A 16,200-nucleotide genomic window follows, 5' to 3' on the forward strand; every position below is an offset into this window, starting at 1 on the left:
AGGAGCAGGAAAGCAGACGTTTTGGGTCTGGACCCTTCTTCAGAAATTTCTGAAGAAGCGTCCTGACCCAAACCATCAGTTTTCCTGCTCCTCTGATGCTGCCTGGCCTGCTGTGTTCCTCCAGCTTCTTACTGTGTTACCCCAGAAGCAATACAAGTCTGCCTTATTGTAATGAATTAGTACTTCAGTAGTCCTCACTTAATTGAAAATGCAGAAGGACTCTTTACTGTGACTCTAATTGGGCTACATGCATGACTCATTGCTGCAAAGTGGGTACACATCTGTTATCTTCCATGAGGAGGTGAATTCCCAACCTTAGCTGTATTGTGACCAAATGGTGGGGTGGGAGTAGAGGGGGGCTTAAAGGTCAGGCTTCCCCAGAGGAAAGGTGTTAGAAAGGGGCTTTTCCCACAGACTTCTAAAGAGGAGGAGAACTTGCATTTACATTGTACCTCATGTTATGTGCCCAGGTCATCCATACATTTTCATGTAACAAAGCACAAGCACAAATTTACATACAGCAAGGTCCCACAAATGACAATGACATGAATGATCAGTCAATTTTTTTTATTACCTGTTGATAATTGAGGATAACTGTTGACCAAGGAAGTTGGAAAACTCCCTGAACTTTTTCCAAAAAAATGACTATGTTCTTGGCAAGCAGACGTAAACTCGACTCCAAAAAGCATCATCTTTAATGCTGCAGAATTCCACTAAACCTGTGATTTGAGTCCTATAAACTCTTTCACTTCAAAGAGTAGTGCTCTTTCCAGCTCCTGCACTGTTTGCATTCCCGTATTATAAATATTCTCCATCAAACGTCAGTTGGAAGTGGAATCCATTAAATTGCCACCAGAAGTTCAACAACAAAGTGAATGGTCAACAGATGCAGTGAAAGGTAATGTTTCAGAATTTGATGTGTACCTGGTGGAAGGAGAACAAACACGTGCAACAATTGGCTTTTAATCCCTCAGTGGTCCCAACGATCCACCACTATTTTTCCATTGCTCAAGCTAAGCTTGATATCTTCCCTGTAGACCATGCATTCCGGTTTCCCCTCTTAAGGGACTCGCCGTGTCCCTCCCCCAACCCTAATTTTTATGACCTTCAAACCCACCTCTATGGCCTAACTTTCTGTCCTTCTTTTCTCCTGTCCTCATTTCCAATGATTGAGCCATGGACTTCCATCTGAATGGTCTAGGTATGTAAGCAAAGTAATGTAGTAGTTGACTCCAATGCCCTCAGCAGTATGACTACCAGGAAACTCTCCTGCTCTGACCGCCTGCGATTTGGTCTATTGGATTGATTTACAGGCTAACAATCATGGAGTTTGGCCATATTGCAACTGCACCTTCCATAGCCACCAAGTCCTGTTGTGAGAGACAGTTTCTGAAGAAGGGTCTAGGCCCGAAACGTCAGCTTTCCTGCTCCTCTGATGCTGCTTGGCCTGCTGTGTTCATCCAGCTCTACACCTTGTTATCTCAAATCCTGTTGTGAGACTTGAACCTGGAGTTTCTGGCCCAGATGATGGGACACCACCAAACTGTCACAAGACCTTCTTAAGGTATGGCTGTGTGTCCTAATATCTCCTCCTTTAATTCAGTGTGTTTTTCTAATGACCCTTACAATGCTATGAGGAGAGATTTTGATGGTTTTCCGTATTACAGGAACTATAGAAATAAGAGTTGTCTTTGAAATAATGTTCAAGTCCTTTAGTATCTGAAGCATGTCAACTCTCTATCGTTGTCACAGAGGGTTGGTTCATGGTTCATGACAATGGAGAAATTTAACAGTAGGAGAAAATAGCAGAAAAACCCATGGGGAACAAAGGTTTTTAATATTCAATTGTCTTAAGTGGTGTTTTTTGAATCTATTGTTTCACAAATTACAAATGTAGTCTGTGAATTTACTCCCCTAAAATGGTCCGAGAGTTTCAAACATGATTTGATTGCAGTTGCCATCCCAAATTGAAATTTTCTTCTGTATCCTGAGAACTGATTATCAAGTACACCTCTCTCACTCCCAGGTTGGATTAAATTTACTCATTTTTGTTATTCATTTTTGTGGGATGTGGGTGTCGCTAGTCTTTATTGCCCATCCCTAGTTGCCCTTGAGAAAATGGTGGTGAGTTGCCTTCTTGAACCACTGCATCTATGTGCTGTGGATTGACCTATAATGCCATTAGGGAGGGAATTCCAGGATTTTGACCCAGTGACAGTGAAGGAACAGCGATATATTTCCAAGTCAGGACAGTGAGCAGCTTGGAGGGAACTTGAAAGTGGTGGTGTTTCCATGTATCTGCATCCCTTGTCCTTCTAGTTGGAAATGGTCAGAAGTTTGGAAGGTGCTGTCTGAGGGTCTTTGATGAATTTCTTCAGTGCATCTTGTAGATGGTACACACTGCTGATACTGAATGTCGTTGGTGGAGGGAATGGGTGCTTGTGGATGTAATGCCAGTCAACCAGGCTGATTTGTCTGGATGGTGTCAAGCTTCTTGAATGTTGTGTGCACTGCATTCATCCAGGCAAGTGGGGAGCATTCCATCACATTCCTGACCTGTACCTTGTAGATGGTGGACAGGCTTTAGGCGGGGTCAGGAGGTGAGTTAGTCACTGCAGTATTCTAAGCCTCTGAGCTGATTTTGTAGCCATTGTGTATATATGGCGAGTCCAATGGAATTTCTGGTTGATGGTGACGCCAAGGATGTTGATAGTGGGGGATTCAGTGATGGTAACACCACTGAATGTCAAGGGGCAGTGGTTAGATTGTCTCTTATTGGTGATGTTCATGTCCTGGCATTTGTCTGGCACAAATGTCACTTACCACTTGTCAGCTTAAGCCTGAATATTGTCCAGATCTTGTTGCATTTGAACAAGGACTGCTTCAGTATTTGAGGAATCGCAAATGGTGTTGAACATTGTGCAACCTTTGGTGAACATGCCTACTGCTGACTTTACGATGGAGGGATGTGGCCGGACAGCAGAGCTTAGATCTGATCCATTGATTGTGGGATCACTTAGCACTGTCTATCACTTGCTGCTTATGTTGTTTGGCGTGCAAGTAGTCCTGTTTGGTAGCTTCACCAGGTTTATACCTCATCTTCAGGTATGCCTGGTGCTGCTCCTGGCATGCCCTCCTGCACTCTTCATTCAACCAGGGTTGATCCCTGGCTTAATGGTAATGGTTGCATGGGGGATATGCTGGGTCATGATGTTACAGATTGTGCTGGAGTACAATTCTGAAGCAGTTGATGGCCCACAGAGCCTCATGAATACCCAGTCTTGAGTTGCTAAATCTGTACGAAGTCAGTCTCATTTAGCACGGTGATAATGACACACAACATGATGGAGGTTATTCTCAATGAAAAGGTGGGACTTTATCTCCACAAGAACTGTGCGATGGTCACTCTTACCGATACTGTCATGGACAGATGCATCTGCAGCAGGCAGATTGGTAAGGATGAGGTCAAGTATGTATTTCCCTCTTGTTGATTTCCTCACCACCTGCTGTAGAACCAATCTAGCAGCTATGTCCTTTAAGACCCGACCAGCTCAATCAGTGATATTACTGCCGAGCCACTCTTGGTGGTGGATATTGAAATCCCCCACCCAGAGTACATTTTGTGCCCTTTCCATCCTCAGTGTTTCCTCCAAGTGTTGTTCAACATGGAGGGGTAGTGATTCATCAGCCGAAGGAGGACGGTACATGGTAATGAGGACTTCCAGAGCAACTCCACCCTGACTGTACGCCACTGTGCCACCACCTCTGCTGGGTCTGTCCTGCTGGTGAGACAGGACATATCCAGGGATGGTGATGGTGGTGTCTGGGACATTGTTTGTAAGGTATAATTCTGTGAGTATAACTATGTCAGGCTGTTGCTTGACTAGTCTGTGAGATAGCTCTCCCAGTTTTGGCACTAACCCCCAGATGTTAGTGAGGAGGACTTTGCAGAGTCAACAGGGCTGTTTCTCCCATTGTCTTTTCTGGTGCCTAGGATGATACCAAATGATCCATCTAGTTTCATTTCTTTGAGGCTTTGTACTGATTGACACAACTGAATGGCTTGCTTGGCCATTTCAGAGGGCAACTGAGAGTCAACCACATTGATGTGGGTCTGGAATCACATGTAGGTCAGACCAGGTGAGGATGGCAGATTTCCTTCCCTGAAGAACTTCCTGAAGGACTCTCAAAATAAGGAATACCTTTCACTGAAATAAAAACAGAAAGTACTGGAAAAACTCAGCAGGTCTGGCAGCCTCTGTGGAGAGAGAAGCAAGGTTAAAGTTTTACGTGGGAGATAGTAAGAACTGCCGATGCTGGAGTCTGAGATACCACAGTGTGGAGCTGGAGGAACACAGCAGGCCAGGCAGCATCAGAGGAGCAGGAAAGTTGATGTTTTGGGTCAGGACCCTTCTTCAGAAATGGGGAGGTGGAAGGGAGCTGGGAAATAAATAGAGAGAGGAGGGGTGGGGTTGGGGAAGGTAGGTGGGATAGTGGTAGGAGAATGCAGGTGGTGATTGGTGGGGATTGGTCAGTGGGATGAGTGGGGCGGATAGGTGGGAGAGAAGATGGACAGGTTGTGTCAGGTCAAGGAGGTGGGGATAAGAGGGAGGGTTGGACATGGGATGAAGCCAGGGGTGGGAAGATTTTAAAACTGGTGAATTCTATGTTTAGGCCATTGGGCTGTAGGCTGCCGAGGCAGAATATGAGGTATTGCTTCTCCAGTTTGCGGGTGGTGTCATCGTGACACTGGAGGAGACCCAGGATGGACATGTCACTCAGGGATTGGGAGGGGAAGTTAAAATGGTTGGTGACCAGAAGGTGTTGTCATTTGTCACATACAGAGCGCAGAATCTCTACGAAACAGTCTCCGAGTCTCATTTGATCTCACCGACGTAGAGGAGGCCACATTGGGAGCAGCGGATGCAATAGACCATATTGACGGATGCACAGGTGAATCCCTGTCTGGTATGAAAGGTTTGTTTGGTGCCTTGAATGGAGGTAAGGGGGGAGGTGTAGGGGCAGGTGTAACACTTCATGCGGTTGCAGGGAAAGGTGCTGGGTGTGATGAGGTTAGTGGGGAGTGTGGAGCGGATGAGGGAGTCGCGGAGAGAGCGGTCCCTACAAAAGGCAAATGGGGTGGGGAGGGAAATATCTCTTTGGTTGTGGGGTCGGATTGTAGGTGGCGGAAGTGGCGGAGAATGATACATTGAATACGGAGGTTAGTGGGGTGATATGTGAGGACAAGGGGGATTCTGTCTTTATTTTTGTTGGGGGGAGAGGGTGTGAGGGCAGAAGTACAGGAAATGCAAGAGATGCGGTTGAGGGCATTTTCGACTACCAAAGCGGGGAAGTTACAATTCTTGAAGTAGGAGGACATCTGGGAATTTCGGAAATGGAATGCTCCATCTTGGGAGTAGATGCGGTGGAGGCAGAAGAATTGGAAGTAGGGGATCACATTCTTGCAGGAAGGTGGGTGAAAGGAGGTGTAGTCCAGGTAGATGTGGGAGTCAATGGGCTTGAAATAGGCATCAGTTTCAAGACGGTCACCAGAGATGGAGACAGAGAGGTCCAGGAAGAAGAGGGAGGTATTGGAGATGGTCCAGGTGAATTTGAGCTTGCGGTGGAAGGTGTTAGTAAAGTTGATGAACTGTTCAAGCTCCTTGTGGGAGCACGAGGCAGCGCCGATATAGTCATCAATGCAGCGGAGGAAATGTTGGGGGATAGTGCCAGTGTAACAGCAGAAAAGGGATTGTTCCACGTATCCTACAAAGAGGCAGGCATAGCTTGGGCCCATGCGGGTGCTCATGGCCTCCTCCAGTGTCACGATGACACCATCCACAAACTGGAGGAGCAACACCTCATATTCTGCCTCGGGAGCCTACAGCCCGATGGCCTAAACATGGAACTCACTTATATGCCCCACCCATCCCACTGATCAATCCCCTCCACTCCCTACCTGCACTCACCTGTCACCATCCCACCTACCTTCCCAAGGCCCATCCTTCCTTTCTCTATTTACTTCCCAGCTCCATTCTCCTCTCCATTTCTGAAGAAGGGTCCGACACAAACTGTCAACTTTCCTGCTCTTCTGATGCTGCCTGGCCATCTAAGTGATTGACTGTTGTTTCAAACTATTAAGTGTATCTCCCTGATTGGTCAGAACTACAGAAAGTTCCAGAAAACCATCTAAAAGGTATAAAAACACCTGCGGACCACTCTCTTAGAACCTCTTTTGGAATCGTCTGAGGCTTTCTGAGGAGACCATTATGGAAGAGGCAGAGACCAGTTGATCATCGAGAGAGAGAGAGAGAGAGAGAGAGAGAGAGAGAGATGGGGATAGAGATGTGGAGAGAGAGAGGGAGAAAGCAGCTTTGCAGACCCAGTGACGGAACCACAGAGCCAGAGACTGTGTAAATTTACAAGAAACTCAGGAAGTATTGTAACCTTAAGCAGCCAAATAGGATTAGGGATAATATATTTAGTGTTAAAAATTTTTGCAATTTTGTTCCTAATAAAATGGGACTGTTTTGCTTTGGTACCTGCTTGTGCTCGTATTGATTTGACTGCTTTGGTATTGTGGGGCACCTGGGCAAATTCATTCATAACATTCTGGTTGGAGATGTCTTTTAAAGAGGAACCAGACAACAACATTAAGAAAATAGTGGTGAGCTGCTTCTTGAAACATTGTAGTTCTTGACATTAATGCAATATTTCACTGAACTTGTCATCAAAGAGCTCTAACTCAACTGAAGTCAATGGAATTGGGAGGAAAACAGTACGCTGGTTGGAATCAGTACTTCGTACAAAGGAAAATATTTGATTTTGTTGGTCAATCAACTCAGTCCCTGGATATCACTGCAACAATTCCTCTAGGTCATGACCTAGGACCAAACATCTTCAGCTGCTCCATCAGAAGTAAATTCCCCTCCAAACCATACCATCCTGACGAGGAACTATATCTGCTGTCACTGGGTCGAAATCCCAGAAACCCCTTCTGAGCAGAGCTACAAATGTACCAATACCTCACAGACTGTTGCTGTTTAAGAGTCATTCATCACCAAGCTCTCAAGGGCAATAAGGGTGGAACAATAAAACACTAGTATAGCCAATGGTACCCAGATCCCATGAAGAAATAAAAATACCATGTAATGCCTCGAGGGAGAAAATTCCAAGATTTTGACCCAAGAGCCATAAAGGTCCAACAATAATTTCCGAGTGAAGTTGCTCTGTAACTTTTATGGCAACTTGGAGATGTTAGTGTTCCAAAGCATCTGCTGCCCTTGTCCTTTGATGTGGCTTAGTTTTGGGAAATGCGTTGAAAGAAGTTTTAGCAAGTTATTCTAATTTGTCTTGTAGATAATACACGCTAAGGCCACAGAGCACCAGTGCTAGAAGGAGTGAATCTTAATGGTGCTGGATAGTTCTTCAGGTCTGCAAAATCGAGAAAGGCAATTTGCTCTTTGTGTCTTTCTTAGAACCAGTCTGGTCAAATCCTATTACCTCTCACCTCATGTCTTGTATCTTCCTCTGCATCAAAGGCTTATTTTCTCTTCCCTTAAAAGACACTTTGGTCTCTAACACAACTGCTTCCTGTGACAGAACCCAAACACTCTCTGCCTCAAGAAATTTCGTCCAACGTTTCTTATCACAACCTCAGTGACAATTTTAAATTTATGGCTCCTCATCACTGAATTCTTAATCGGAGGGAATGAAATTTTTCTATTCGTCTGATCATAAAAATCTCCATTAAATTCCTTCTTAACCTTGTCTGTTCTGATGGAAACAGTCTTGGTTTTCAATTCCTTTCTCAGAATAAGTGTTTTATTCAAGTGTATAATTTTATGTTATCAGCTTACTTTTATCAGAACTGCTTAAATATCCAATAGCACTGATTGGCCATATTAAAACCTTTCACATCCCACACTATAATATGATCATGTACTGATAAATAAGCACGCGGTGCGCAGTTTTCATGATTTATAGCACAATCAGTTACATGTTTCATTATGCATTCTGATCAAACAGAATGCTGCAAATTACAATTGGAAATAAATTCAAAAATAAAACCAAAGACTAATATTGCCTGTTTTAATGAGCTTTTACCAAGTAAACAGCATCTGCCTCTAGGCATCGTTTGCACCCTGTAGCAACTAATGTTCTTGCATGAAGAAGCTTTTGTTTGCATGATTGTATATCCTCTAATGAGTTAAAAATATCAAACCTATGTAGCAATGTGCGAAAATTTTGTTAACAAAATATTAGTGAAAGTAAATGTTTGAAATTGTTTTTCCTCACATTTTTTGCACATGAAATGAAGTGCCATTACGTTAATAAAGGTTTCTCTGTCTCCATCTTTCCTATGGGAGCAGCACTGTCTGCAGGTTGCAGAAGGTGCCTCAAGGCAGAAAAGTCTCTGTGGCAGCAGTAAAAGCTCATTGTAAGCCTATATCTCCCAAATGAATAGTATTTAACTGAGATTGCTGTTGGCTTAACTGGCTAACTTAACGTTATAAAGATATTATGGAAAGCAAAGTTGTGCTATCCTCATATTAAACATTGAAGTACAGTGTATGTTTATGCTAAATTGAGTCTTTGCAGGTATTAGCCATGGCTATGATTATTACTTAACTGTGTAAACATTAGGTGAGTGTTTTGTAAGTGAGTTTTGATGTCTTGAAAGATCTGCAATTTCCTATAATTGTGGTATCTACGTGATAGCATTTTGTTGTACAACCATTCGAGTATAGTAACTTATTATAAGAGATTTTAATTTTAAGCATGTCTTTTTTATCTCATAGTGTAGTCCTTTTATTATCAGATCCAGTTTGTAAGTTAATGATGTAGCCATGAATAGATTAAAATTTGAGGTACATCACTCAGGAATGATATCGGAAAGTACCTCTTCACACAAAACATGGTGGAAATCTATAAACCAAAAGTTGTTGAGGCAAGATGAATTTGAAATTTCAAAACTGAGGTTGATAGACTTAGGAGAGAAAAATGGAACTGAGATAGGTAAATGGAGCTAAAATACAGATCAGCAATGACCCTAAATAAATGACAGAAAAAGACCCTGGGTTTGAATGGCCTATTCCTGTACCTACTTTTTATCAATACAAGCAGATCCTTAAGGTGATCCCACTCTCTGGAACTCTTCCTAAGCTATTCAATCTTGCTGCTTTGACCATTATCTTTGAAAGGTTACAAACATGGAAACATACTTATGAACATACAAATTTGGAGCAGGAGTAGGCCACTCATCCCCTACAACCTGCTTGATAATTCAATAAGATCACAGCTAATCTGTTAACTCCACATCTTGCCTGCCCCCAGTAAATTTTCACCAGCTTGCATATCATTCCTCGGGATCTTGTATGTGTCCGTCAAGTTGTCTCTTTCTCTTCTAACTTTAGCAGCTACAAACCAAGCCTGTCCAACCTTTCCTTGTAAGACAACCTGTATATTCTATGTATTAGTCCAGTAAACCTCTGAACCCATTTTCCAACCCATTTACATCTTTCCATAAATATGGAGACCAAGACTGTAAACAGAGCTCTGGATGTGGTCCTGTATAATTGAACTTAGCCTCCCTAATTTTGTCTCCAAATTCCCTCACAATAAGCAATAACAATCTATTAGCATTCCTAATTCGTTGCTGTACCTACATGCTTATCTTTTACAATTCATGCACTCGGACATCCAGATCACTCTGTAGATCTCCTGTGAGGTTACTCAAACCCTGACTTCAAGCTTAACTATTCCACTTTTGAAAAAAATCTGTTTCTTCTTTGTGAAGCAACTTAAGACATCCTAAGACATTAAGGATGTTATATAAATTCAAGCTGTTGCTATTGTCTTGAAAAATAGCCACTTGGGGAAAGCACTGAAGGACTGCCAGAACCCCATTAGGACTCAGAGCCTTGTGGAGAGGGGACAGAAATTGAAACAAAACAACACAGGTTGTTTCTGTTTCATTTTAATTTTCCAAAAAGACAGTTGCAAAAATATAACTTGTTATTGTCATTTCCATAGCTCTGTGCTCTGGGCCATACTGCTATAATGGTCCCATGACATCAGGGCTAAGCTCAACACAATGAACACGCTTAGATACAAACTCCCGAGCATCCACAATTGCTATCATAAACTATGAGTAACATTTTCTTGGATACTTGTAGGAAGATTTCCTTTGTGCTCTGTGCAGCAAAACCATAAACAGCTCTTTATAAAAGCATTTATGATTTGATACACATATCGCAGAGAGAACAATCTTCCACAATAGTCGTTTTTTTTTATTGGTACAGATATTGGCATGCTTAGGTTCTTCATGGATTGATTTCATTGTTGAATGAAGCTGACATTTTAATTTTTTTTTAAAAAAGTAGCATTATTGTGGCATATTTTATGTTGAATATATTAACAAGAAATTATTTTTTAAGCAAACACAAGGCACATAAAATTCTTGAGCCACTTACTATGAAGTGTAGCTGAGGTGATGTTTCCAAACAGTTTTTATCTTTGAATAATTTTCTTTGAGATAGGCAACAGACTTGGCTGAAGGGACCCACCTACCCATTACACCCTGTGGCTCCTCCTGCAGCCACAGGTATCTCCACTGGATGCCAACTTGTTATTCAGAACATTCAGGCATGGAACTCAGAGCCAGTGTTAGAAGTATCACCATGGAGCCAGTGGTCACATTATCCTGAGGTGAGTGCACCACATCCAACAAACATCCCTCCGCCACCAATGTTCAAGAACAGCAGTGTGTACTATCCACAAGATGTATATCAAAAATTCACTAATACCATTGTGGACAATTCTGATTAACAGTCACAGGACTCGAATATGTTTTCTTTCCACAGATGCTACCAGACCCACTGAGTTTCTCCTGCAATTTCTGTTACCAACATTTACAAGTTCTCTGCAAACCATTTATCATCCAGACTTGGAAATGCATCACTGTTCCTTCAGCAATGCTGGATCAAAGTCCTGGAACTCCTTCCCTAACAGCATTGTGGATGTAGCTGCACCAAATGGACAGCAACACTTCAAGAAGGCAGCTCACTACACCTTCTCCAAGGCAGCTACAGACAGCTAATAAATGCTGGCCTGGCCAGCAATGCCCAGATCCCATGAATAGATTAAAGAATGCACACTGCTGGATAGAATGATCCAATATTTATTGATCATATTATGGGTTTCAAATAATTGCTTAGTAGTACAGAACTTAAACTTTGCTAAGAAAGAAAGGCATGAAGTTGGAGCTCATCAGGACTGAAATGCAAGAAACTCAACCCTAGGCAAGAAACAATCTTTCTAAAAGGTGATTTCCTTGCATTTCAGCCCTGATCAGAGGAAGATCAACATCTTTGGCTTTACTTCTCTTTTTAGCAATAATTATTGGTTCCATTTGCCAGAGCTGTCTGAATTGGGATGTACATTTTGGCTGGGAGTTTTCACATGACCGAGCAGTCTGATCCAAGCCCTGTAAATCTTTGGGCACATGAAGCTGAAAATCCCATAAGGTAGCTGGATCCGGAATGCAAGACTTGCCTCCTATTCTTTAATTCTCTGCCATCGCTCTGCATCATCGTTAAGATTTTGCGATTCAAAGCCTTACACAACTTTATGGAGAACTTGTCAGCGTTTTGAACAATGGGTAACCATATAACATAGGTTGTAATTGCTTGATAGCACTGAGCAGACACATTGTCAGAGATGTTTTTATTTATTATTTTTTCTATTTTATACCAAATACTTAAGTTTCTGTACCTAGGTATCTCGTACCTAAGATGACGCCTTAAGTGGCGACTTGTAAACTTTTCACTGTACTCATTCAAGTACATGTGACAATAAAACTAATTTAGCTCAAGGAGATAGCAAGAACGGCAGATGCTGGAAGTCAGAATCGGAGCTGGAGGAACACAGCAGGTCAGGCACCATTAGAAGAGCAGGAAAGTTGACGTTTCAGGTCAGGACCCTTCACCAGGACATCCTGATGAAGGATCCTTACCCGAAATTTCGACTTTCCTGCTCCTCTAATGCTGCCTGACCTGCTGTGCTCCTCCAGCTCCACACTGTATTAATTCAATTCAATCATCTATTGGAGGAAACAATGAATTGAAGTACCTTTTGCATACTTGGGAGATATAAAAACTCCCATGGCTTTATTTGAGGAAGATTTTCCATCAGCCTGCCTGAAATTTGCACCTCATTCAGCGCTATGATAAATAAATCATCTAGTGATCATTCACTGTTGCTACTGGACATTGGTATGAGCCAATTGGTTTACAATTCTGCAACCATCTCTGCAAGTTAAAGGTAACTTGTTGACTCAGTGGGCCTTGAAACATTGTGAAGACGTAATAAGATATCACATCGACGACCCATCGAAAGGTACTTCATTGGTTGTAAAGCACTTAGGGATGACCTCAAGTTGTGAAAGATGCTAACTAAACATGATTCCGAATTTCCTTATGGAATTAATAATGCACTACTTTTATTTTTTTAAAAATCCTTGTGTTTACTTTTATTTAGCCTCTAACAACATATTTATAGTTTAAATTTTTATTCACTTATGGGACATTCCCATTGCTGGCTGGCCAGCACTTTTCTTGTGCTGGAGGTTGATCCACAATGCAGTTACAGAGAGAATTCTGGGATTTTGACCCAGCAACACTGAAGGAATGGCGATATATTTCCAAGTCAGGGTAGTGAGCAGGTTAAAGAGGAACTTGGAGATAGGAGTGTTCCCATGTATCTGATGCTCTTGTCCTTTTGGATGGAATTGGCCTTGGGTTTAGAAGGTACTGTCTAAAGATCTTTGGCAAATTTCTGCAGTGAATTCCTCTGTACAATGTTTGAGGTTTTTTGATGCAATGGATTTCCATCCCACATCAAGGTGTGGTGGCCAAAGAAGGTAAATATCAAGCTGCTAATCTTTCCAGCACATGCCAATGGCCAACATTAAGAGTGGATGAGATCCCTGGACAGCAATGTGATAGAAAGAAAGTTGGAGCCTCTACCATCACTGTCCACTGCTCCAGGCTGCAACATGCATGTAAAAGTATGTGTTGCCACAGCAACTCAGACTCCCTGAGTGAACTGTGACATTCCACCACCATGCAGCATTTAAGATCTCAGTTGGTGATTTATGCATTGTTTAACCTAGCATGTGCAGCATTTAACTCCCAGTTCAGTGACTTATTCAAAATACAATCAAGTGTGTACAACATTTAAATTCTAGCCTCGTCATTTACTTCCAGTTTAACCCCAGTGTGTGTAACAGCCAGTTTAATCTCGGTCAATGTCGCGCCCAGTTTAACCCATTTACACGGCATTGACCTCTCCCCCAGTTTAACCACAGACTATGCAGTGTTTAGTTTAGCCCTGTTTATGCAGTATTTATCTTGCTTCCAGTTTTGCCCCAGTCATCATGCCTCATACAGCCCCCTCACCTCAGATCGCCATTCCCCAGCACTTCCCCCTTCTGAGACCTACCTTCTCAGCAATCTGCCCCCAGATCCCTAATCACAGCTCTCACTCCCTCTACCCTGCCCCTATCATGAATCTCCTAAGCCAGCCCACTTCCTGGTTCTCCGGTCCCCTCATTACCTCCTACCGCACCTCTCCCCCCAACTATTTTTTACTCATTAACGTGATGAGGGCTAGGCCAGCATTTATTGTCCATCCCTAATTGCCCAGAGGGCAGTTCAGAGTCAACCACATTGCTGTGGATGTGAAGTCACATGTAGGCCAGACAAGGTAAGGATGGCAGTTTCCTTCCCTAAAGGGCATTAGTGAACCGGATGGATTTTTCCGACAATTGACAATGGATTCATGGTCATTGTTAGATTCCTAATTCCAGATATTTTTATTGAATTCAAATTCCACCATCTGCCATGGTGGGATTCAAACCTGGGTCCCAGAACATTATCTGGGTCTCTGGATTGACATCCAGCAATATTACCACTAGGCCATCACCTCCCCTGCTCTCTTCTCAATCTTCTCTTCACATCTCTCCCCTCTCATTCTCCCCATCCCTCTATCTCTCCTTCTGCAATCCCCATAACACTCACTCCCACTCTCGCCCCTCCGCCCACCCCCCATTCTCTCTCACCCCTTCCCTCCCCTCATTTCTTCTCCCTCCAACTGTCCCCTTTCAATCTCCCTCCCTCCAACACGGTGTCTTCCATACTCTCCCTCCCCCTCCCTCCCTCCCCCTCTCTCCTACACTCTCTTTTTTCCCTCCCTGTTTCACCCTCCTATCGTCCATCCCTCGACCCTTCCCCCTTTCCTTCTTTCCCTCCCACACTCCTTCACTCTCCCTCTCCTCCTCTCCCTTTCTTACGCTCCCTTCCTCAGTCCCTCCCTCACGCTCTCCCCTCTCATCTCTCCCTCCTTCCCCCTCCCTCATGCCTCCCTCCCTCTCTCTCTCTCCCTCCCTCTAACCATGCCCCAGCTCGCTTCTCCCGACTGCTCTCTCTTTTTCTCTCTTTCTCTACACAGCTCTCTCTCTCCACCCGCTCACTTTCTCTGTCTCTCTCTCTACCCGCTCTCTCTCTCTCTCCACCCGCTCACTCTCTCTCTCTCCACCTGCTCTCTCTCCACCCGCTATCTCTCTCTCTTCCTCCACTCACTCTCTCTCTCCACCTACTATCTCTCTCTCTCCACCTGCTCACTCTCTCTCTCTCTCCACCTGCTCTCTCTCCACCTGCTGTCTCTCTCTCTCCACCTGCTATCTCTCTCTCACTTCCCCGCTCACTCTCTCTCCCATCTGTTGCGCTCTCTTCACCCCGGTCTCATGTCTCTCACTCCCACCCTCTCTCTCTCTACCCCCTGTCTCTTGCGTGCGGTCTCTCTCTCCCCCCAAATCCTCACACCCTCTCTCTCTCACCCAACCCAATGCCCCTTCTCTCACCCAACCCTCCCTCTACCTTCCCCCTCTCTCCCTCCCCCACCCCATCTCCCCCCTCTCCCTCCCCCATCTCCCTCTCCCCCCAACCCATCTACCCCTCCAGCCTCCCTCATCTCTCCCTCCATCCAACTCTGCCCTCCCCCATCTCCCCCTGCCCACTCCCCAATCCCCTCCTCCATCCTCCCCCTCTCTCCCTCCCCCCTCTCCCCCTCTCTCCCTCCCCCATCTCCCCCTCCACACTCCCCCATCTCACCCTCCCCACTCTCACCTCCCCCATCTCTCCCTCCACCATCTCCCATCTCTCCTTCTCGCCTCCCCCATATCTCCCTCCCCACTCCCCCATCTCCCTCTCCCTAATTCCCCACCTCTCCCTCCCCACTCCCCCAACTCTCCACACCCCCATCTCCCCTTCGCCCTCCCCCCCTCACCCTCTGTCCCTGTCCCCTCGCCCATCTCCCCCTCTCTCCCTCCCCCATCTCCCCCTCCGCACTTCTCCATCTCCCCCTCCCCATTCCCCAATCTCCCCCTCCGCCCGCCCCCCTTTCTCGCTCCCTCCCCCATCTCCCCCTCCCCACTCCCCCATCTCTCCCTCCCCATCTCTCCCTCCACCATCTCCCCCTCCAACTGCCCCCATCTCTCCCTCCTCCATCTCCCCATCCCCCTCCCCCCACGCCATCTCCCCCTGCCCCCTCACCCATCTCCCCCTCCCCCATCTACACCTCACCCCATCTCTTCTCCCTCTGCCCACTCCCCCATCTTCCACTCCCTCATCACTCCCATCTCTCCATCCCTTTCCCTTCCCCCTCTTCCCTCCCCCATCTCTCCCTCTCCTGTCCCTCATCTCCCCCTCCTCCATCTGCCCCACCCCTCTCTCCCTGCCCACTCCTCTATCTCCCTCTCCCTCCCCCCACACAATCTCCCCTTCTCCACTCCCACCTCCCCCATCGCTACCTCCACCATCTTCCCCTCCGCTCTCCCCATCTCTCTCACCCCCACCCGCCTCCGTCCTCCCCCAGCTCCCCCTCCCCCATCTCTCCCTTCATCTGCCCCATCGCCTCTCCCCCAACTCTCAATCTGCCCTCTCCATCCTCTGCTCTCCCCCATCTCGCCGTCCGCCCTCTGCCACCTCTTCCTCTCCTTCTCCCCTTCCCCCATCTCCACCTCCCCCTTCCCTCATCTCCCCCTTCCCCCACCCTATCCCCCCATCCCATCTCCCCCACCCCACACCCATTTCCCCTTGCTCCCACACCCCATCTCCCTCACACCACATCTCCCTCTCC

Source organism: Rhincodon typus, chromosome 31 (assembly GCF_021869965.1).
Source record: "Rhincodon typus isolate 14 chromosome 31, sRhiTyp1.1, whole genome shotgun sequence".
Classification (NCBI taxonomy): Eukaryota; Metazoa; Chordata; class Chondrichthyes; order Orectolobiformes; family Rhincodontidae; genus Rhincodon; species Rhincodon typus.